Source organism: Salmo trutta, chromosome 2, assembly GCF_901001165.1.
Source record: "Salmo trutta chromosome 2, fSalTru1.1, whole genome shotgun sequence".
Lineage (NCBI taxonomy): Eukaryota > Metazoa > Chordata > Actinopteri > Salmoniformes > Salmonidae > Salmo > Salmo trutta.
In genome coordinates this window covers 73510892-73536313 of record NC_042958.1, presented here as the reverse complement: position 1 = coordinate 73536313, position 25422 = coordinate 73510892, and the positions used below count along the sequence as shown (strand labels likewise).

The window sequence follows — 25422 nt, the reverse complement described above, 5'->3', positions numbered from 1 at the left end:
AGAAATGTTGTGGGATTACAGTAGATGAAGAATTCATATTTTTTTGATAGATTATTTATTGGTTTATTACGTTAGTATATTATGTATGTTTGTAATAGTGTGTTATATGTGAAAATGTGTTCGTATATAAATTGTATTTTAATATTTAAGGACTCTTGGAAGATTAGTCCAAACGGGGACTAAAAGAGATCCAAATCAAATCAAATTTAATCAAACAATGAGTATAGGAGGGGACTAAGCACGCACCAGAGGGGCCGCAATGTTGAGGATCAGCGTGGCAGATGTGTTGTTGCCTACCCTTACCACCTGGGGGTGGCCCGTCAGGAAGTCCAGGATACAGTTGCAGAGGTAGGTGTTTAGTCCCAGGGTCCTTAGCTTAGTGATGAGCTTTGTTGGCACTATGGTGAGCTGTAGTCAATGAACAGCATTCTCACATAGGTGTTCCTTTTGTCCAGGTGGGTAAGGGCAGTGTGAATGTTAACCTGTTTAAAGGTCTTGCTCACATCGGCTACAGAGAGCATGATCACACAGTTGGTGCTCTCAAGCATCCTTCAGTGTTGCTTGCCTCGAAGAGAGCATAAAAGGCATTTAGCTCCTCTGGTAGGCTCGCGTCACTGGGCAGCTCACAGCTGGGTTTCCCTTTGTCATCCCTAATAGTTTGCAAGCTCTGCCACATCCGACGTGCGTCAGAGCCGGTGTAATATAATTTAATCTTAGTCCTTTATTTGCGCTTTGCCTGTTTGATGTTTCGATCAGAGGGCATAGCGGGATTTCTTACAAGTGTCCGGATTAGTGTCCCGCTCCTTGAAAGCGGCAGCTTTATCTTTTACCTCGGTGTGGATGTTGATTGTAAGCAATGGCTTCTGGTTTGGATAGGTCACTGTTTGGACGACATTGTTGATGCACTTATTGATGAAGCCGGTGAAGGAAGTGGTATACTTTAATGTCATTGGATGAATCCCTGAACATATTCCAGTCTGTGCTAGGAAAACAGTCTTGTAGCGAAGCATCCTCATCATCTGACCACTTCCGTATTGAGTGAGTCACTGGTACTTCCTGCTTTAGTCCCATCCCATCTGTAATTGCCCTGACCTTAACAGTTCCAGTGCATTTCCTGATCTCAACAAATGGCCTGCTCTGTGTCGTCTGGTCCTTGTATCTTTTTTTTAATCGCAGTGTCTGTGGAGGATTGGAATGAGTCCCCTTGAGTGTCTTGGACCCATTCATACTGTACAGCCATAGACCGCAGAGATTCAGCATTCATGAAATCAGCCATTTAGTCTCTCTCGACTTTCTTACGACTAGCTAGTGCAAGACTTTTAGTATGGCTCATGAGACTACCCTTCTCCTGGCTTGGGCAGTGGGCACGAGAACTGGCTGTTTCTCTCAAGGCTGGCTACCACATTACATCTGTACTAGTATCAGCCTCAACACACACAAACGTAGACACACAGCAGACATACACGGCAGAGTATCAGCTTCACTATCCCTTGGTACAGACGGAATACAGGAGCGGATCAAGGCCTGGTGTTCAGTACCGTCACATACAGACCACAATCTGGACACCACATTTTCCTCTTCTCCATTTCAACTCTCTCTCGAAGAGAAGCTAAATAAAACCCCTCCAAAAATAAACAATACCCGCTTCCTGAGTCCATCCCCCAGAGTCCCTAGTCCAGCTGGAGGGCTCTAGCAGAGAAAGTACAAGGGACTATGGGGTGTGTATGCGCACGCGCGAGGCTGCATGTGTATTTGTACCAACACACGGACTACATGTGTTACTACATTTAACCGTTTGAATCTGTATTCATGTATGATGCTTCTAATAATAACTAGGTCAGGAATGTGTAATATAATAACATGAGGGCTTGCATTCATTTGTATTCAAAGCTAGCTACTACTGTACTTATACTATTCCAGCTACCCACTAGTGTTGCACGGTACACCAAAATTAATTTTTCGATACTGGAACATGAAAAACGGTTAGGTACTAGAATTGTTGTTACTTTTGGTACTTCTGTCAAATGTGTCTCACATGTTCTACTGATTGAGAGAGGATCAAATCTGTCTATCAGCGCAGCCGATTTCCCCTTATAGCATGAGAGCACCCACCATTCATGACTCTTGCCTGCCTGTACCATTTACTTTTTGTTAGCTCTAGCCTGCCATGAGGAATCACAGAAGTCACTGGGAGTCTAGGCTGCATCACCATTTATGCTGCACAGAAGTTAACACAGTTGAATAATGCAACACGGTATGTAGAAATGTTCAAACGGTTCCCAAAACAATGTCCTGTACTAGAATACTACAATACAAGATAGCCTACAAAGCTGGAAGCTATCGGTAACTTTCCTCGCTAGCTTACAGCTGAAGCCAACATCAATTCACTACCCTACTACCTTCTTTATGATACAAACCATTACGCAAAATATTGCTGGTTACAAAGCTGATAGTCACCCAACACTTTATTCATTCACTTAGTCTGCCCCGCCTCACGTCTCTCCCAGGCCAGATCTTTGCTTGAGCTTGGAAATGACTGTGTGAATGACTTCATGGGTCGTCGAGACAGTGCACACTTTAATATCAATAAAATAAGTCCCAAAAAGAAGGAAAACAGATTGTTTTTCATCTATAGCCTTGTGAAAATCTGTCAAAACAAGCTCACTAACTCAATGCATGTACACACTCCTATTGAATATGTATTCACCTGTGTTGTGAATAAACCTTGATTTACTCAGTTTATCAATTGCGATTTACCATTCAAATAAATTATTACCATTGTGTTATGTATATGTAGTTACACTGAACAAAAATATAAATGCAACATTTTTTGTTTTTACTGAGTTACAGTTTGTATAAGGAAATCAGTCCATTTAAATGTCAGCGATGCTCTATTTGCTGGACATCACACTCATCCATGACTGAGACTAAGGATGTTTTCACACTTGGTTCCTTTCAGACAATTTCTTTGAACTGAGTGTGGTTCTACCCGGACTATTTGCATTGTTGGATAAGGGCTTGTAAGCAAGCATTTCCCTGTAAGGTTGTATACATCTCCTTCACATAGAGTTGATCAGGCTGTTGATTGTGGAATGTTGTCCCACTTCTCTTCAATGGCTGTGCGAAGTTGCAGGAAATTGGCAGGAAATGGAACATGCTGTTGTAAATGTTGATCCAGAGCATTCCAAACATGCTCAATGGGTGACATGTCTGAGTATGGAGGCCATGGAAGAACTGGGACATTTTCAGCTTCCAGGAATTATGTACAAATCCTTGCGACACAGGGCCGTGCATTATCATACTGAAACATGAGGTGATGGCGGTGGATGAATGGCATGACAATGGGCCTCAGGATCTCGTCAAGGAATCTCTGTGCATTCAAATTGCCATCGATAAAATGCAATTGTGTTAGTTGTCCGTACCTTTTGCCTGCCCATACCATAACCCCACAGCCACCACGGGGCACTCTGTTCACAATGCTGACGTCAGCAAACCACTCGCCCACACAACACCATACACACTGTCGGATATTGAAACCAGGATTCAAAGTGGTGAAGTGGTTGTGAGGCCGGTAGGACGTACTGCAAAATTCTCTAAAACAGGGTTGGAGGTGGCTTATATAGGACAAATTAACATGAAATTCTAAGGCAACAGCTCTGGTGGACATTCCTGCAGTCAGCATGCCAATCACACGCTACCTCAAAACATCTGTGGCATTGTGTGACAAAACTACACATTTTAGAGTGGCCTTTTATTTTCCCCTCAAAAGGTGCACCTGTGTAATGATCATGCCGTTTAATCAGCTTCTTGATATGCCACAACTGTCAGGTGGATGGATTATCTTGGCAAAGGAGACATACTCACTAACAGGGATATAAACAAATTTGTGCACAACATTTGAGAGAAATAAGCTTTTTGTGCGAATGGAAAATTTCAGGGATCTTTTATTTCCGCATATATTGCATTTTATATTTTTGTTCAGTGTAGATTTTTAAAAAAAGTCATAGATTTTATGAATGTATAATTTAGTTATTAATGCATACTGTACATTAAAAAATATATATTTTGAAAATGTAATATTCGATCAAATGCCATTCTGTGACCTTGGCTAATACGCCTTTTTTTTGCCGTGGTATTGTTTTGGGAGTATGAGAGTGTGGATGTATGAATGTTTACTGTTATGGGTTTATCCTTTATTCCATTGGTTAGTAGATAAATCAGTATCATAATCCATATTTCATCAATTTACAGTTACATGCATACTTTCATCATGACAAGCCACTGGGGTCTGACAATCTGGATGGAAAATTACTGAGGATAATAGCAGACGATATTGCCACATCTTCAATTTCAGCCTACTAGAATTAGAATTACAGAATTCAGTTGCTAAATTAGGAGTAGGCTACATTGATCACCATTGTTTCATATACTCAATTAGCCTTGCTACTGTAGCTAGCTAGCTAGCTTCTTTAAAATGATTTGATGCAGTCAAGACAGGCACTACCAGATGGTATGATAGACAACCTATGGCAGCAACAAGTTTGTCTAACTGCCGCGAATCAGTCAGACTACTTTCTCGCTCTCCCTCCTTGCCACACAGATGTTCACACTCACCCGCCCCTGCTCATCCCTCGACATCCCCCACCTCCTGCTGAAACAAGCAGAGCGCAGCGTACTTGCGAGCAAGTCTCCATTGAAGTAAAAAAAGAAAGAAAGTATGATCTTGAAAACATACAGTACCAGTCAATTGAAACGCCATGAAGCTGGTTGAGAGAATGCCAAGAGTGCAAAGCTTTAATCAAGGTAAAGGGTGGCTACTTTGAAGAATTTAAAATACCTTTTGATTTAACTCTTTTTTTAGTTACTTCATCATTCCATATGTGTTATTTCATAGTTTATGACTTCACTATTATTCTACAATGTAGAATAGTAAAAAATGAAGACAAACCCTTGAATGAGTAGGTGTCCAAACTCAGTGGTGGAAATCAAATCAAATGTATTTATAAAGCCCTTCTTACATCAGCTGATATCTCAAAGTGCTGTAACAGAAACCCAGCCTAAAACCCCAAGCAGCAAGCAATGCAGGTGTAGAAGCACCGTGGCTAGGAACAACTCCATAGAAAGGCCAGAACCTAGGAAGAAACCTAGAGACGAACAAGATTATGAGGGGTGGCCAGTCCTCTTCTGGCTGTGCCGGGTGGAGATTATAACAGAACATAGCCAAGATGTTCATAGATGACCAGCAGGGTCAAATAATAATAATGACAGAGGGTGCAACAGGTCAGCACCTCGGGAGTAAATGTCATTTTGATATCTTCAACCACCAACTTACCATCCTGAGACAAGCCCGAGTATAGCCCACAAAGATCTCCGCCACTGCACAACCTAAGGGGGGCGCCAACCCAGACAGGAAGATCACTTCAGTGACTCAACCCACTCAAGTGACGCACCCCTCCTAGGGACCACATGGAAGAGCACCAGTAAGCCAGTAACTCAGACCCTGTAATAGGGTTAGAGGCAGATAATCCCAGTGGAGAGAGGGGAACCGGCCAGGCAGAGACAGCAAGGGCGTTCATTGCTCCAGTGCCTTTCCGTTCACCTTCATACTCCTGGGCCAGACTACACTCAATCGTAGGACCTACTGAAGAGATGAGAATTCAATAAAGACTTAAACATTGAGACCGAGTCTGCGTCTCTCACATGGGTAGGCAGACCATTCCATAAAAATGGAGCTCTATAGGAGAAAGCCCTACCTCCAGCTGTTTGCTTAGAAATTCTAGGGACAGTTAGGAGGCCTGCGTCTTGTGACCGTAGCGTACATGTAGGTATGTACGGCATGACCAAATCTGAAAGATAGGTAGGAGCAGCCCATGTAATGCTTTGTAGGTTAGCAGTATAACCTAGCTTCTCTACAGTGTAGAGAGGCTAGCACTGGAGTAATATAATAAAAAATGTTGGTTCTGGTCAAGATTCTAGCAGCTGTGTTTAGCACTAACTGAAGTTTATTTAGTGCTTTATCCTGGTAGCCGGAAAGTAGAGCATTGCGGTATTCCAACCTAAACGTGTCAAAAGCATGGATACATTTTTCTGCATCATTTTTGGACAGAAAGTTTCTAATTTTTGCAATGTTATGTAGATGGAAAAAAGCTGTCCTTGAAACAGTCTTGATATGTTCTTCAAAAGAGATATCAGGGTCCATAGTAACACCGAGGTCCTTCACAGTTTTATTTGAGACGACTGTACAACCATCAACATTAATTGTCAGATTCAACAGAAGATATCTTTGTTTCTTGGAACCTAGAACAAGCATCTGTTTTGTCTGAGTTTAAAAGTAGAACGTTTGCAGCCATCCACTTCCTTATGTCTGAAACACAGGCTTCCAGCGAAGGCAATTTTGGGGCTTCACCATGTTTCATCGAAATGTACAGCTCTGTGTCATCCGCATAGCAGTGAAATTTAACATTATGTTTCCGAATGACATCACCAAGAGGTAAAATATATAGTGAGAACAATAGTGGTCCTAAAACAGAACCTTGAGGAACACTGAAATTTACAGTTGATTTGGCAGAGGGCAAACCATCCAGAGAGACAAACTGATATCTTTCTGACAGATAAGATCTAAACCAGGCCATAACTTGTCCGTGTAGACCAATTTGGGTTTCCAATCTCTCCAAAAGAATGTGGTGATCGATGGTATCAAAAGCAGCACTAAGGTCTAGGAGCACAAGGACAGATGCAGAGCCTCGGTCTGACGCAATTAAAAGGTCCTTTACCACCTTCACACGTGCAGTCTCAGTGCTTTGATGGGGTCTATAACCAGGCTGAAGCGTTTCGTATACATTGTTTGTCTTCAGGAAAGCAGTGAGTTGCTGCGCAACAGCTTTTTAAATTTTTGAGAGGAATGGGAGTTTCGATATAGGCCGAATAGTTTTTTATATTTTTCTGGGTCAAGGTTTGGCTTTTTCAAGAGAGGCTTTATTACTGCCACTTTTATTGAGTTTGGTACACATCCGGTGGATGGAGAGCCATTTATTATGTTCAACATAGGAGGGCCAAGCACAGGAAGCAGCACTTTCAGTAGTTTAGTTGGAATAGGGTCAAGTATGCAGCTTGGTTTAGAGGCCATGATTATTTTCATCATTGTGTCAAGAGATGTAGTACTAAAACACTTGAGTGTCTCCCTTGATCCTAGGTCCTGGCACAGTTGTGCAGACTCAGGACAACGGAGCTTTGGAGGAATACGCAGATTTAAAGAGGAGTCCGTAATTTGCTTTCTAATGATCATGATCTTTTCCTCAAAGAAGTTCATGAATTTATCACTGCTGAAGTGAGAGCCATCCTCTCTTGGGGAATGCTGCTTTTTTGTTAGCTTTGCAACAAGAAATTTTGAATTGATCTTATTTTCCTCAATTAAGTTGGAAAAATAGGATGACCGAGCAGCAGTGCGGGCTCTTCGATACTGCACAGTACTGTCTTTCCAAGCTATTCGGAAGACTTCCAGTTTGGTGTGGTGCCATTTCCGTTTCAAATATCTGGAAGCTTGCTTCTGAGCTCGTGTATTTTCTGTATACCAGGGATCTAGTTTCTTATGACAAATGTTTTTTGTTTTTAGGGGTGCAACTGCATCTAGGGTATTGCACAAGGTTAAATGGAGTTCCTCAGTTAGGTGGTTAACTGATTTTTGCACTCTGACTTTCTTGGGTGGGGAGAGGGAGTCTGGAAGGGCATCTAGGAATCTTTGGTTGTCTGAGAAGTTATAGCATGACTTTTGATGATCCTCGGTTGAGGTCTGAGCAGATTATTTGTTGCGATTGCAAACGTAATTAAATGGTGGTCCGATAGTCCACCATTTAAAACATTAAGATCCACAACATTTATTCCACGGGACAAAACTAGGTCCAGAGTATGACTGTGGCAGTGAGTAGGTCCAGAGACATGTTGGACAAAACCCACTGAGTCGATGATGGCTCCGAAAGCCTTTTGGAGTGGGTCTGTGGACTTTTCCATGTGAATATTAAAGTCACCAAAAATTTGAATAATATCTGCCATGACTACAAGGTCTGATAGGAATTCAGGGAACTCAGTGAGGAACGCTGTATATGGCCCAGGAGGCCTGTAAACAGTAGCTATAAAAAGGGATTGAGTAAGCCGCATAGGTTTCATGACTAGAAGCTCAAAAGACGAAAACGTCGGGTTTTTTTTGTAAATTGAAATTTGCTATCATAAATGTTAGCAACACCTCCGCCTTTGCGGGATGCGTGGGGGATATAGTCACTAGTGTAATAGTCACTAGTGGTCCCGTGTGGCTCAGTTGGTAGAGCATGGTGTTTGCAACGCCAGGGTTGTGGGTTCGATTCCCACCGGGGAACCAGTACGGAGAAAAACATTTATGAAATGTATGCATTCACTACTGTAAGTTGCTCTGGATAAGAGCATCTGCTAAATGACTAAATGTAACCAGGTGGTGAGGCCTCATTCAACACAGTAAATTCATCAGGCTTAAACCATGTTTCAGTCAGGCCAATCACACCAAGATTATGATTAGTTCATTGACTATAACTGCCTTGGAAGTGAGGGATCTAACATTCAGTAGCCCTATTTTGAGATGTATCACAATCTCTTTCAATAATGTCAGGAATGGAGGAGGTCTTTATTCCGGTGAGATTGCTAAGGTCAACACCGCCATCTTTAGTTTTGCCCAACCTAGGTCGAGGCACAGACACGGTCTCAATGGGATAGCTGAGCTGACTACACTGACTGTGCTAGTGGCAGACTTCACAAAGCTGGCAGGCTGGCTAACAGCCTGCTGCCTGGCCTGCACCCTACCTCATTGTGGAGCTTGGGGAGTTAGAGCCCTGTCTATGTTCGTAGATAAGATGAGAGCACCCCTCCATCTAGGATGGAGTCCGTCACTCCTCAACAGGCCAGGCTTGGTCCTGTTTGTGGGTGAGTCCCAGAAAGAGGGCCAATTATCTACAAATTCTATCTTTTCAGATGGGCAGAAAACTGTTTCCAACCAGCGATTGAGTTGAGACTGTTGTAGAGCTCATCACTACCCCCTAACTGGGACGGGGGCCAGAGACAATTTCTCGATGCCGACACATCTTTCTAGCTGATTTACACGCTGAAGCTATGTTGCACTTGGTGACCTCTGACTTTCATCCTAACATCGTTGGTGTCACGCCCTGACCATAGAGAGCCCTTGGTTCTCTATGGTATAGTAGGTCAGGGCGTGACTGGGGGTGTTCTATGTTGTTTATTTCTATGTTTGTGTGCTTGGTATGGTTCCCAATCAGAGGCAGCTGTTTAGCGTTGTCTCTGATTGGGGATCATATTTAGGCAGCCATTTCCCCACTGTGTTTTGTGGGATATTGTTTTTGTGTAGGTGACTATTTGCACTTCACTGTCTTCACGGTTCAGTTGATAATTTTTTGATTTTGTGTTTTGCTGAAGTTTCACGTTATAATAAAGATGTGCAATGCTACTCACGCTGCGCCTTGGTCCAATCATTACGACGATCATAACAGTTGGTACCGACGTGGATAACAATACTGTCACACTTGAGTAAAAGTAAAGATACCTTAATAGAAAATGACTCAAGTAAAAGTAAAATTCTACTTCAGTAAAAGTCTAAAAATAAAGTATACTTAATTAAGTATCAAAAGTGAAAGTATAAATCATTTCAAATTCCTTATATTAAGCAAACCAGGTGCCACCATTTTCTTGTTTTTTTTATTTTACGGAAAGCCAAGGGCACACTCCAACTCTCAGACATCATTTACAAACAAAGCATGTGTGTTTAGTGAGTCCGCCAGATCAGAGGCAGTAGGAATGACCAGGGATGTTTGTTTGATAAGTGCGTGAATTGGACTATTTCCCTGTCCTGCTAAGCATTGAAAATGTAACTTTTTGAGTGCTTTTGGGTGTAAAGTAAAATGTACAATATTTTCTTAAGGAATGTAGTAAAGTAAAAGTACAGTACAAAAATATAATAAGTAAGGTACAGATACCCCCCAAAAAACTACTTAAGTAGTGCTTTACACCACTGTCCAAACTTTTGACTGGTACTGTATGTATTTAGAATGTCCGGATATCCCCAAAAATATAATTATATTATTTGAATACTGAAAATATTTTAAATGCACATCCGTAACTTAAAGGACTTTGCTGCTGTCGCTTTCTGATCTCTGTCATCTTCCCAACTGTTAATGACGATGACGTAGTGGTGGAGTCAACTTCAAAATAATGGATTCCTCAACTCCTTGCAGTGTCAAGATTCGATTCCTCTAAATAAGATTCCTCTAGGAATCGACTCCTAAGATTCACTATTTTTGGAACAAAGGAGACTGATTAGCTGCCATACTACCGAGAATCAAATAAAATAAACTTAAATGTATTTATATAGCCCTTCGTACATCAGCTGATATCTCAAAGTGCTGTACAGAAACCCAGCCAAAACCCCCAAACAGCAAGCAATGCAGGTGTAGAAGCACGGTGGCTAGGAAAAACTCCCTAGAAAGGCCAAAACCTAGGAAGTAACCTAGAGAGGAACCAGGCTATGAGGGGTGGCCATTCCTCTTCTGGCTGTGCCGGGTGGAGATTATAACAGAACATGGCCAAGATGTTCAAATGTTCATAAATGACCAGCATGGTCAAATAATAATAATCACAGTTGTCGAGGGTGCAACAAGTCAGCACCTCAAGAGTAAATGTCAGTTGGCTTTTCATAGCCAATCATTGAGAGTATCTCTACCGCTCCTGCTGTCTCTAGAGAGTTGAAAACAGCAGGTCTGGGACAGGTAGCACGTCCGGTGAACAGGTCAGGGTTCCATAGCCGCAGGCAGAACAGTTGAAACTGGAGCAGCAGCATGGCCAGGTGGACTGGGGACAGCAAGGAGTTATCATGTCAGGTAGTCCTGAGGCATGGTCCTAGGGCTCAGGTCCTCCGAGAGAGAGAAAGAGAGAATTAGAGAGAGCATACTTAAATTCACACAGGACACCGGATAAGACAGGAGAAATACTCCAGTTTAACAGACTGACCCTAGACCCCCGACACATAAACTACTGCAGCACAAACACTCACATCTTTCATAGCGAGCTAGCGAGGGACAGAGAGAGGGGGGAGGGGCACAGTATAGGCAGGTCGGCCACCAGGCAGACAGATTATAAACCGTACATTAGGCATATCTATCGGCAATCAAAAGCTGTATCTCACAATGGAGTGCTGTATCTCGCAATTTCTTTGCTTGCAATGTCTCGCAACTTCAGTAAAGCAGGGCCTACCATCAATGAATAGGATAGGATATTAAGATGAGCGAGATGCAACACTTCGCTCTCACAGTCACACACAGTATCTACCTACACATGTGCATGGGTTCGCTTCATGCTGTTCACAGAGTGGTAGCCAGGGCAGCAAACAGCAGAGAAGTTGAGCCTCGCGCTTCAAAGCTTTTAGTTGTTGTGGAAATTGACCCACTATGCTGTTAACTTTCTGCTTCTACGTAAAAAAATATTTTTTAGGTTATGGATTCATTTTTTTACGTTCAGGATCCCAATTTAGTTTAAACTCTTTAGTTTAAACGTTCACCCCCCTAATCTATATACTGTAGATATAGCAAAACTATAAACCAGGTGCGCAACTGTCACTGGGAAGTCGGATAACACCCCCCCCAGTTTTATCATTGGAATGTAATACAAAACGATACGACGGTGTGCTTTAGGACCATGCGGAGTCCTCCGAGAGGTCGGGTAGGTTGTTTGGAGTGTTTATCTGACTGGATAAAAAAAGTATAATCATTTATGTCACCCCCCCCACTTCTAAAACCAAAGTTGAGCCCCTGCTGTAAACTATGATGGGGCGGCAGGTAGCCTAGTGGTTAGCTTTGGGCCAGTAACTGAAAGGTTGCTAGATCGAATCCCCGAGCTGAAAAGGTAAATATCTGTCATTCTGCCTCTGAACAAGGGAGTTAACCCACTGTTCCTAGGCCGTCATTGTAAATAAGAATTTGTTCTTAACTGACTTGCCAACTTAAATAAAGGTTATAAATAAATAATACTTTTCTTGTCATGAAATGCATTAAAAATCCCTAAAATGTCAAGTTTCTGTGTATCAAAAACACTAGTGTTAACACACTGTCTAAATGAAGAGGGTGCATAGTACTACTGTACAAAACTCTTTCTTCCCCAATCCCACTAAGATGGAGTTAAAACAGGATAACTGGCACAATCCAGATGGTACAGTAACTACCCAGCCTTATATTCACCCGTAGCCTCATACATACCACTATCAATTACCCAACCTGGCAACCCCATCCCCCAAAAAATCTATCAACAAATCTGGCAACAAAACAAACAGATGTCAGTGTTGTATGGAACTCCGTTTGGGTTCTAAAGCACGTGGTCAAAACGCAATCTTTTTAATGCTACGTGTGTAAAGTAAACAAGTGCAGGCGCTAAATTAACGCATGCATGAGCTAAATTAATGTTTGCACGTGTTAAATTAATGTCTTCACGCGCTAAATTTACGCCTAGACGTGTCAAAGAAGCACTTGCAAATGTGCTTGCAGGTGGTCCAACATGTGCTAAATAAACTGCGGTCCTGCACAGTCAAATTAACGCCTACAGCTGCTAAATCTACACCTACACATGCTAACTTAGCGTGTTCTTTAATATGCTAATTTCCCTAGCTCCTCCTTTCAACCAGATTTCAGTTTGAAGGAACTTACTTTTCCACTGCATTGCAAGCAGAGTATGAACCTTTACAAGGTAACGGTTTTGTCTTTGAAAATTGTTGTTACTGAATCATAAAGTTTATCAGGTAGTTTACAGTGGAACGATCTGTTTCTCATCACTGGCTATAAAATTCAGCTAACATTAATCTAGCACCAGCATCAGTAGTGCTTAGCATAAGTTAAGTCAGATACTTGCTAGCTAATTTAGCTAATGTCGGTAGCCTCGAACCCCGGTAGATCATATAGTTGGCCTTAAACTGCCCGGTCATACTGTTAGACGCAGTGAACGACGTTGTCTTGTGTTTTATTAAAAGCCCTGCTGAAAAAACATGTCAACTATAACAGCCACGGAAACACATTGGACTATGTTAATACTATCAAGGTAAATTACATACTAGCAAGATTGTTGCTTGAATGCAGGGCCAGGCATACATAGATTAGACAACGGAGATGCTCAAAATCCTGGTAGTTCTCGATTTTTGTACTATTGTCTTTATTTTGCTTTATCATTGACTTAAGGAAGACAAGCTACCTAATTGTGACTTATCGGCTAGTACTGAAGCAGGACATGGTTTTGAGTTACGTTTTTTAGCCCAAAGCTTTGTAATTAAGCTAAACAACAGCTGAAGGTAGGCAACTTCTTCAGACTGACTGGCTGTCATTTCAATGCTAGCGTTAGCCGCACTAGCTCGCGACCAGCATGAAGACACTGAACAGCTCATATAAATCCTGTTGAGGACAGACGTTCTGCTAGCGGAACGCCTAGCCAACATCCAATGGAACAGCAGGGCGCGAAATACAAAACCTCAAAAATCTAAGAATTTCAAGTTCTCAAACATACGACTATTTTACACCATTTTATAGATACACTTCTCCTGAATCGAACCACGTTGTCCAATTTCAAAAAGGCTTTACAGCAAAAGCAAAACATTAGATTATGTTAGGAGAGTACATAGACAAAAATAACCACACAGCCATTTTCCAAGCAAGGATATATGTCACAAAAACCCCAAAAACAGCTAAATGAAGCACTAACCTTTGACGATCTTCATCAGATGACACTCCTAGGGCATCATGTTACACAATACATGTATGTTTTGTTCGATAAAGTTTATATTTATATCCAAAAACAGCATTTTACATTGGCGTGTGATGTTCAGAAAATATATTCCCACCGCAAACTTCCGGTGAATTTACAAAAATACTCATCATAAACGTTGACAAAATACATAACAATTATTTTAAGAATTATAGATACAGTACTCCTTTATGCAACCGCTGTGTCAGATTTTAAAATAACTTTACGGAGAAAGCACATTTTTCAATATTCTGAGTACATAGCTTGCCATCACAGCAAGCTATACAGACACCCGCCAAGTTCGGGGTCACCTAAACTCAGAATTAGTATTATAAATATTCTCTTACCTTTGCTGATCTTCGTCAGAATGCACTCCCAGGACTGCTACTTCCACAAGAAATGTTGTTTTTGTTCGAAATAATCCATATTTATGTCCAAATACCTCCGTTTTGTTCGTGCGTTCAGGTCACTATCCAAAGGCATAACGCGCGAGTGCAATTCGAGACACAAAAAGTCAAAATGTTCCATTACCGTACTTAGAAGGATGTCAAACGTTGTTTAAAATCAATCTTTATGATATTTTTAATGTAAAAATGCGATAATATTCCAACCGGACAATAGCGTATTTATTCAAGGAGAAAAAGAAGGAACAGCGCGCTCGCGAGACCCCGCATGTCCAATCCCTTTGTCCCCAGGCAGTCCACTCAGTGACTGAGCTCCTATACTCAGTTACAGGAGACAGATGAAACAACTTTCTGAAGGCTTTTGACAGCCAATGGAAGCCTTAGGAAGTGTAACGTGACCCCACAGACACTGTAGTTTCGAAAGGGATTAGAAAGAAGAACTACAATTCTCAGATCCTCCACTTCCTGGTTGAATTTTTCTCAGGTTTTTGCCTGCCATATGAGTTCTGTTATACTCACAGACACCATGCAAACAGTTTTAGAAACGTCAGAGTGTTTTCTATCCAAATCTACTAATAATATGCATATTCTAGTTTCTGGGCAAGAGTAGTAACCAGTTTAAATTGGGTACGTTTTTCATCTGGCTGTGAAAATACTGCCGCCTATCCTCAACAGGATAAAGCACATTTGGCTAGTGACAACCTTGTAAAACCTTTGCTAACATCTACATGTCAGCTTTCGAACAGTAGACTGTAATGTGCACATTCACTTTTTTAAATATTTATATTCCATCGAAGCTTATTAGGGTAAAATAACAACTTCAGGCATATACCCAGTACTATATTGTACTGCTTCTAAGGAACAGGGTTCCCATACCTTCCGCTTTATTTTCACACAATTGTGTCTTGCAGAAGGGAACCATGAAGAGGAGCTTGGAGTGGGCAAGGGGGAGGCTGATAAAGCAGCAGAGAAGACCTGATTCATCAATTAATTCTGGTGATTCTCACCTGGTTGGCATGCACAACACAACAAGGTATGCAACATTAAGCCCAATCAAATATCCAATGTTATTAAAACATGTATCCCAATTTACAGTCAAGCAACGTTTTTTTCAGTTGTGTGTTAATGTTATGAACTACAAACAATCTATGGTTCTTGGAGTCAATGAATCAATTGAAAGTGATTAAAATTAGAAATTATTTTAAAACTGTGCCAGTAAAGATGAGAGAAAAAAGTAATCTGCTCTTATGGTTCCGTTTACATTTTTTGAAACTTCAATCCGACACTCTTGTTAAAACCTTCTATTTCTCAAACACAGGACTATTTTACACCATTTTATAGATACACTTCTCCTGAATCGAACCACGTTATCCGATTTCAAAAAGGCTTTACAGAGAAAGCAAAACATTAGATTATGTTAGGAGAGTACATCGACAGAAATAACCACACAGCCATTTTCCAAGCAACTAGCATGCATCACAAATACCCAAAACACAGCTAAATGCAGTACTAACCTTTGACGATCTTCATCAGATGACACTCCTAGGACATCATGTTACACAATACATGCATTTTTTTGTTCGATAAAGTTCATATTTATATCCAAAAACAGCATTTTACATCGGCGCGTGACGTTCAGAAAATATTTTCCCTTAAATACTACCGTTGAATCAGCGCCACAATTTACAAAAATACTTGTCATGAACGTTGATACAAAATTAAACTGCCATTCAAAGAATTATAGATGAACATCTCCTTTATGCTAACGCTATGAAAGATTTCAAAAAAGCTTCACGAGAAAAGCACTCTTTGCAATAATCTGAGTACTGAGCTCAGAAAAATACACTAGGCTATACAGATAGCCACCATCTTGGAGTCATATAAAATCATAAATTGCATTACAAATATTCCCTTACCTTTGATGATCTTCATCAGAAGGCAATTCCAGGCATCCCAGGTCCACAATAAATGTTGTTTTGTTCGATAAAGTCCATAATTTATGTCCAAATAACTCCTTGTTGTTCGCGCCTTCAGTAAGCTACTCCAAATGTAGGAAGCGCGCGGACAATGTCACGACGAAAAGTTTAAAAAAAGTTGTATTTACGTTCGTTCAAACATGTCAAACATCAATCTTTAGGGCCTTTAGAATGTGAAGATTTCAACCGGACGGTTCCTGTGTCTTGAAAAACGTTTTGGAACAGGGGATCCACCCTCATGAACCCGCGCCAAGAGGTGATGTCATTCCCTGCCTCACCAACTTCCCCACCTTCTCAATCGGTCTCTGTTCATCGTAGACGACTCAAACAACTTTGTAAAGACTGTTGACATCTAGTGGAAGCCGTAGAAACGTCAGAGTGTTTTCTATCCAAATCTAATAATATGCATTTCCTAGCTTCTGAGTTTGAGTAGGAGGCAGTTTAATATGGGCACATATTCTTTCCGAAATTGTCAATACTGCCCCCTATCCTTAAGGAGCTGTAAAAGTTTGAAGTCAGGCAAAACGTCTTCAGACACCATAGGATGGAGAGCTGCTGGTTGGCATTTTTGACTGCAGTGTCTGTGTGGGTGTACCAGCAAAGGATGTTAGATGTTAGGTCCCCATGATATCGAAGCTTCTTACCATCTCCACTGCAGTTGATATAGATTTTAAAAACTGGAACAATAGATATCGTGTAGCACATAGTAGCAAACATTTCACTGGACCAACTCCAGTTTGTCTATTGTCCCAACAAATGTCAATTATACATTTTTACATACACCAAAGTGCATTTTCTTTTATAGCTCTGCTTTCAACACCATCCTAACCCACAAACTGGTTAGCCGACTCAGGGCTCGGGTGTAAACCCTATAATAACTTGCTGCATCAACTTGCTGCATCACCAATGTACCAACTACAGTGTCTGTTTCTATTGCCATAACACATGTAAATGAAATGTCCATATTTACTGTAAGATTTATTTACGGTAACGTTGTAACATAGACCCTTGATATACATGACTTAACTACTTTGCATAATGCTCAGTTTACCCATTCTAAGAAATCATACATTTATTAAAATATTAAAGCTGCATTATGTATTACTGTGTCCAATGATTCTGGTTAGTTGTAATGTTTTTGAAAACTTTCACTACACTACTTTTTTGCTGATGGACAATCCTGTCGGATACTTTCATATTAATCCTTTTGGGACACATCACCAATTAACATTGACTGCAGTATTCCGAACTTAATAGGTAGTCATGCAATAAACATTTTAGATAATTCCCCTTAAATGAATTCCCTTTAAATCAAATTGTATTTGTCACATGCGCCGAATACACCTTACAGTGAAATGCTTACTTACAAGCCCTTAACCAACAATGCAGTTAAAAATTAAAATAAAAACTACAAGTAATAAATAATTCAATAGCAGCAGTAAAATAACAATAGCGAGGCTATATACAGGGGATACCGGTACAAAGAATGTGCACCGATTAGTCGAGTTAATATATACATGTAGGTAGAGATATTAAAGTGACTATGCATAGATAGAGTAGCAGCAAATAGTCTGGGTAGCCATTAGATTAGATGTTCAGTAGTCTTATGTCTTGGGGGTAGAAGCTGTTTAGAAGCCTCTTGGACCTAGGCTTGGCGCTCCGATACCACTTGCCGTGCGGTAGCAGAGAGATCTGTAGATGTGGCTCTACTGGCAATCCCGAAGTGAAAATGAAAACCTTCTCCATGGTTAAAGGGTATGTATTCCCCCCTGAAAAAATAAGGGAAGGGGGGACTTTAAAGTCCATAAGTAACACTTATTTGAGAACACAATACTCTAAGTGAAAGTAGTTTAGGATTTAATTTATCTATTACGTTCTTAGGGAGCCCATGGAAGAATAAGGCTATAAAATGCTGTCCCACAGTTGAGAGTAATTAGGTGATATATTTTACTGATGTGGGCTGTGTTACTCCCTCACGACGCCAGGACAGCGGAGTCAATCACCACCTTCCGGAGACACCTGAAACCCCACCTCTTTAAGGAATACCTAGGATAGGATAAAGTAATCCTTCTAACCCCCCCCTTAAAAGATTTAGATGCACTATTGTAAAGTGGTTGTTCCACTGGATATCATAAGGTGAATGCACCAATTTGTAAGTCGCTCTGGATAAGAGCATCTGCTAAATGACTTAAATGTAAATGTAATGATCATGGTTTTGCATCTAACCTTCCACCTCCAGCAGCCAGTCCCTCCATAAACATATGACTCTTCTCTCTATTGCTCTTTGAATGGTACCAGGTGGGGAGCGCTCTGCTTTGAAGAGAGAAGCTATGTCGTTGGCCAAAAGAGGCTTCTCAGCGTAGATAAAAACCTCTCTGAAGAGGCTTGAGTGTCTATTAATGTAAGGCAGGAGACATAGACACTCCAGACTCTCTTTGAATCTATAAAGTTAAAAAAAGTCAATGAATTTGCCCTGAAGAATTTAACTAAACTTGAGATTCCTTAGATATATGGAGACTCACTGCTCAAGAGCATCCGTATCCTGCTTTCTAAGTAGAACTTGGTGGCTGACTCCACCAGGGCATCCCTCTCCAATGTACGAATGTATCGCACTGAACCCAACATGACCGCTTCCTATGCCTCATCAACAGCTTGTGCTAACTGGATCTTAGATTGTCCCAAAACACTGTTTATTGAACGGATTAGCAAAACAATAAACTGATTATCACCCTTAAAAAATATTCACTGCCAACAAAAGGAAACCAAATCCATGTGGGAAAGTATTCATGAACAACTACAACCCTAATATTTTTTTCAAACCTAGTGCAAATTAACAGTAGCATAATATCCATCACAGTATAAAGTTGTAAAAAAAAAGAATACAAAAAAAAGAATACAAAAATACAACAACAAAAAAATGCATGAAATGTATGCACGCACTACTGTAAGTCGCTCTGGATAAGAGCGTCTGCTAAATTAATAAAATGTAAATGTAAGTTACTTACCTTCTCCAACTTCTCTCTGAAGTCATATTCTGCAATTTCTTTCAGTTCTGGTACAGGAGGTTGTAGGCCACACACGTTTCTGCAGAGCCTCTCTGAAAAAATGTGTGCCTCAACACCCCCATGTACCAGACAGACAGCAATCATGAGGCCCACCTGCTTGTCTACGGCATCATAGATTGCTGTCACACAGAAGACTAACAGGAAATAAAGGACACATTACATAACATACAAAAATCAAATATCTTACTCAAGTCATATATTGCCATAAACAAATGTCTTTGTTGGTGTAAAAGTGTAACTCACCTTGCATTAAAGGCATTTTTGCCAATCAGGTCCCTCAAATATTGCAGAGGAATGGATGACACTCATTAGCAGCCGGAGAAATTCTCGAGGGACCACCCTCATCAGCTGCCCCTTTTCCGTCAGCATCCCTAAAAACAATGTCTAATTTTACGACCGGATTAAAGCGGGCTCTCTGAAAGCCTCTCATTGTACAATCATAAACATTGTCCCTCATTTTTCTTTTGATTTACCTTTATTCAACTAGGCAAGTCAGTTAAGAACAAATTCTTATTTTCAATGACGGCCTAGGAACAGTGGGTTAACTGCCTTGTTCAGGGGCAGAACGACAGATTTGTACCTTATCAGCTCGGGGATTTGAACATGCAAGCTTTAAGTTACTAGCCCAACACTCTAACCACTAGGCTACCCTGCCACCCCTCATCATGTTCATTTGGTTGGCATCTCATTAACTTCAGCAGTGTTTGAAGGTCAACACTAAAAAAGAGACATTCAGAACAACAAAGCTCAGATACTTCCCACAATTCATCTGTAATAACAAGACATTGAACTATTTACAGGGATGACTTATTCATTGTCATCACCAACATCAACAGAAGAGTGTGGTGAAGGTGGATGATAAGGCTCAGAGAGTGGTATAGGTGGAGGGGGGCCATAAGAAGTGGTGCAGAAGATGGGGGGGCGGCACATGAATAGGTGCTGCCACAAGTGAAGCCTTGTTTGTAGAAGTAGTCTGTAAAAGGTCATTTAAAGGCTTATACATTTCAAAAACATGGAGAAAGCAATAAAGCTGTCAAACATGAGGTGATCGCGTTCTGAAAATGATTTACAGAAAAAAAATGTAGGCGCATGCATCACTCACTATAGAATGTAATCTCATTATAGAATGTAATCAATGTGTAGGTCAAGAAGACATTTTAAGGATGCAGGTAGCACTATTTTTTAAATAATATTTTCAATATGTATTACATTCAACAAGCAGACAGTGTTGTTTTCTCCTCCATGGTCCGTCCTAACTCTGGAGGGAACGCCATATCTGGAGACAATGAAGCAATCCATTACAGTACTGCTGCGATTGTTGCTGGAAGCACGGAGAAACAACGAGAAGGCTGTACCCATCAACGCCACCATGTATGACTATCCTCCACCTAAATCAGAAAATACAGCACTGGTTGATACAAACATCAACATCCTACTTTACCACTTAGATGCTGCATCAAGTTCCTGCAGTATATAACAAAGCAGCAGACCAAATATTAAATTAACATCCAAAATGTGGAACAATGTTAATGAAAAATCTACGGCGGATCACAACTATAAGTACTTCCGTTAGCCCTCTAAAGGGTACAACAACGGTTTGTTCTAGACTGTTCCTGCGGCGGAAGATATGTGATTACAACATCTCCTTCAATTGGAAAAATAACCACGTTTATCTTGATGAGTCAAGAGGACAGACTCTCCTGTTGCTCACACTTAGGCACAAATACTTTGCTCCAACTGTTATTGCCTTCGTATGTACTCAATATAAGCATGTTTGTTAATTTCATGGTGCAGATATTCTATCAATCACAGAAGTAGCAGAAACACAAAACAATTATTATCCACATGAGTGACATATGGTATCAAGGGATATTGCTTACTTAACTGTTAGTTGTTGATGAACAATTTGAGATGTTACAATGTACAACTTCTCACCAGTGTTATAGACAATTGTGTCTATCACAAAGATACATCTACCTTTATCAGTTTGTGGTTTCCATCAAGTTCTCATAACAAGTTTGGTCCAGCAACACGGTATGACCTTCTATACAGCCTCTGTGACATGGCTCTGAGGGCAGCCGCCCTCGGGTTAACACGAAGCATGCTGTACCTCACTCTGTGTCTCTGCACCCGGAGCCCTTAATTGTGATCGAACAGCCTCCGGACCAAGTTTGACGTTCCCAGCCACCAAGTCCTTAATCTTTTCATCCAGAGCGAAGTCTGACATGTCAGAATATAACTGTGCCTGTGACAGATTGAAGTGTTTGGAAAAAATGAGTAACAATGGACAGGGATGAGGTAATGCATATCATCATAGTAATTTTTTTAACAACTTGTTTTAACAACTTGACCATGTTCTGTTATAATATCCACCCGGCACAGCCAGAAGAGGACTGGCCACCCCTCATAGCCTGGTTCCTCTCTAGGTTTCTTCCTAGGTTTTTGGCCTTTCTAGGGAGTTTTTCCTAGCCACCGTGCTTCTTTCACATGCTTTGCTTGCTGTTTGGGGTTTTAGGCTGGGTTTCTGTACAGCACTTTGAGATTTCAGCTGATATACGAAGGGCCATATAAATAAATTTGATTTGATTTGATTTTAAAGTCCTGTCTGGATTGTAGTCATTCTAAATTGTTTGATTGGTAATAAACTGGAAACCATGCATCTAAAGTCTGTAGTTTATAGCATTACTCCCAAGCACAACTGACCTTAGACAACGTTTGACTGTCGATCGGGACACATGTAGAATATTTGCCATCACAGGACATCAGAAACCTCAGTTGCTCTTGAGTGATGGCATATAACAAGGTGCACCTCTAGCTCCTCTCCAAGTCTGAGGAGCCCGGTAACCGGAACTGGCTGTAACAATAATACACTGTGTTTATGCTACTTAATGTATTGTGACACAGCCCACCCCACTCATTCCAAAACCACTTTTAAATTATAGTAACTGTCACAAATTGTGGCCAAGTAATGTTTTTATAATATTGGACCTTAAAGCCAAGACATAAATAGAAATGTTGACCAAGAACGAATACAATGGGCAGCAGGAGAACAAAGAGTGAAAAAATAATCTATAGTAAACCCAACATTTATCAGCCTCCCCCTAGGCCACTCAAGGTTCCTCTGCATGGTTTCCATTCTGCAAGACGACAGTTTTGTGGAAATAGAGATCATGGATGGTACTGCGATTCCTGTTCAAACAGTGCCATAGTACTAATGTTAACATTCCTGGTTTATGTCTGAAGTTGTTAATTTCTACATCATAGGCGTAGATGAAGTATTCATATTTCAAAGGGTATTCAAAAGTAATATCTGTGCTGTTGGAAAGCTGATATGTTGTAGATATTAGCAACGTTTTTACAGGGTTGTCCTAGGTCAAGTGAGCTAGCGCGGCTAAGGCTAGGTGGCATTGAAATTATAGCTAGCCAGCCAGCCTGCCTGAAGTTTTAGACCTTCAGTTGTTGTTTGCCTAAAAATACAAAAACATGTTTGACGTCAGTTCCTCGATAATAAGTCACCTTTATGTACATAGCAGGGCTGTAAAAATATTACAAGACGGTGCAGTCCACTGTGGCTATGGCCGGGGTGTGCGGCTAAGGAGCGTTATCAAGCTAACTAGTAACTCATTTTGCAATCCAGCCATTTAAATAACAGCATTTATTAAAACAAAATATGGATATACTGCATATACTAGCTAAATATAAAATACTCCCTTGGCCTAATTAGACTTACAATATTAGCGACACATAAGCCTAAATTACTTGCACTGCTGTCTCAGTGTCTGAGCCTCCAACATAACTGCATAGCCATACACAGATCCGGCCTCTGTGTTAGCTAGCAGATAAACTTTATGATAAAGTAATAATAGTATTTAAAAAGAATCAACCTTGCTAATGTGGACTGAAGGGCATCAAGTTCAGGATTGTTGGAGAACAGAAGCCAAGTGCATTCATTTAGTGTCTGTTTGCAGCGGATAAGGAAGTTCCTTCTCGCCATCTTCAATTGTGGTGTTGTTGCATCAAACTGACTGTACACCTATTTAATGAAAGGAAGAGCTCGGGAAATTGGCTGATAAAATTAGCATATTAAAGAACGCGTTAAGTTAGCGTGTGTAGGTGTACATTTAGCAGCTGTAGGCGTTAATTTGACGTGTGCAGGACAATTTAATGCGTGCACCCATTCATTTAGCGTGTGCACTCGTTAATTTGGCGCATGCACCTGCTTACTTTACACACATAACATTAAAAAGATTGCGTTTTGACCACATGCTTTAAGACCCAAACAGCGTTCCATAGTGTTGTGGTCCACACCTCTCTGGCTCTCCTTTCTGTCCATGAAAGGCTCTACTGTCCCAGGCTCCCAACACAGCAGTAAAACTGGGCAGAACACAAACATACGCATGCACACGCACACCGGCACACACACCTTAACTATTCATAGTCCTGGTGTTACGGCATCAGGAAAGAATCCGCCACACAGACGGACTCTCTGACTGGCGAACCTGACAGCTTGTATTTATTAATTCACTCATTTTTACAAGCTGGAGAATTGGGTAATTTGCTGAGCGCTGTTGGCAGGTAGCTAGGTATGTAGGCAGGTTACAGAAAGGTTACAGAAAGACAGCGGCAGGTAGAATGTCCAGGAGCAGCATCCTCTTCTTCCCCAATCACCTACAGACTACTGTGAGTTCATATGTGCTCCCAGACATGGCTCAAGAATCCAGGAATTAACTTTATTTCCTGTGTAGCAGTATTCATTTACTAGCGTAGTATCAATCTCAGATGTAAATGGACTTCTTGTTGATTTTAGTTATGGCTGTGGCTACGGATAAAGAGTTTTCAACCACACCCTGCACACCCCTCTGGAAACCTTTCTTAAAGCTAAGGATCCGTATCACGTTCTGCACATATCTGTTTTTTACGCACACATTCGTTTTTCTAACATAGCTGCAGCTCACACTCCACTAGTGATGGGCATTCCGGCTCTTTTCAGTGAGCAGGCTAGTTCGGCTCAACTCACCAAAAATATATGTTTTGTCTTTTTTCAAGTCAAACAGTTTGCGATAGTTTGACAATGATTGGTGTTAAAACAATTCTAATTCAATTATTAAATGAAATCATATTCTACCTTAGCCACAATGTATTTAAAAATGCATTGGTTTGTTATGAAAAAGAATGTTATTAACCATTTGCATTTAAAGTATAACTTTTTTATGTATATAAACCAAGTGCATATAAATGTAACAATTCAAAACGAATACAATCTGAAAAGCATAATAGAATATTGCACCATATCAAAGAAAAATAAATAACAATTTGCAAAACTGCAGCATCCCACAAATTGCAATACATGTAAAAAAGGATGCTATTACACATGTGCATTTAAAGTATAACCATTTTTTTATGTATATAACCAAAGTGCATATAAATGTAACAATTCAAAACAAATACAATCTGAACAACATAATATAATATTTCACCATATAAAATAAAAATAAATAATAAATAACAATGTGCAAAACTGCAGCATCCCACTTAAAACATTAAACTGGTCCCTCTTTTCTCTCTTCTTTATTGCCATGGTATAACCAGCAGCACACAGCAATACTGACCATATTTTGCTTTTATGAGAGATTTTCATTCAGAAATGCAAGCTGCCTCACTTTCGAGGGGCTGATTTCTTCTTCTGATTTCTTCTTTCGAGGAACGGTTTATTCTCTCAGTAATTATTTGTCCCGTTTTCGAGAAGACCCTCTCAGTGGGAACGGATGTGGCCACTATGCAGTCTCCCTGTCATGACTTTAGTAAGCCGTGGGTAGACAGAGGCCTTGTTCTTCCACCAGCTCAGAGGATCTGCAGATCTTTCAGGACGAATGTGTGTGCGCTTGAGCATTTTGGCCTATATTATTTTATTTCTTTTTTCATTCTTAGAATTAGATCATTCTATTCATAATTCTTTTTTTGATTAGTCATATCTACACTTAAAAAATATATTTGGCTCTTCTGATATGCGAGCCGGCTCCCAACGTTCACCTAAAAGAGCCAGCTCTTAGAGCCGACTCGTTCTCGAACAACCCATCACTACACTCCACGTTTCGCTCTTTACTCACCCTCTTTTGAACCATGATGATGTAGCGCATATCTCTGCCTCATATTTCTGTACAACTGAAA

The 25422-nt window shown here is 40.6% G+C and overlaps 1 non-coding gene and 1 pseudogene across 1 annotated transcript; one reads left to right on the top strand and one right to left on the bottom strand.

The window, feature by feature from the left end:
• The window catches only part of LOC115163466 (arginyl-tRNA--protein transferase 1-like), a 174578-nt pseudogene that overhangs the window by 114092 nt on the left and 35064 nt on the right, over nt 1-25422 (bottom strand).
• Nucleotides 8297-8368, top strand: trnaa-ugc (transfer RNA alanine (anticodon UGC)). The gene has a single exon. It is a non-coding gene; the product is annotated as a tRNA-Ala (tRNA).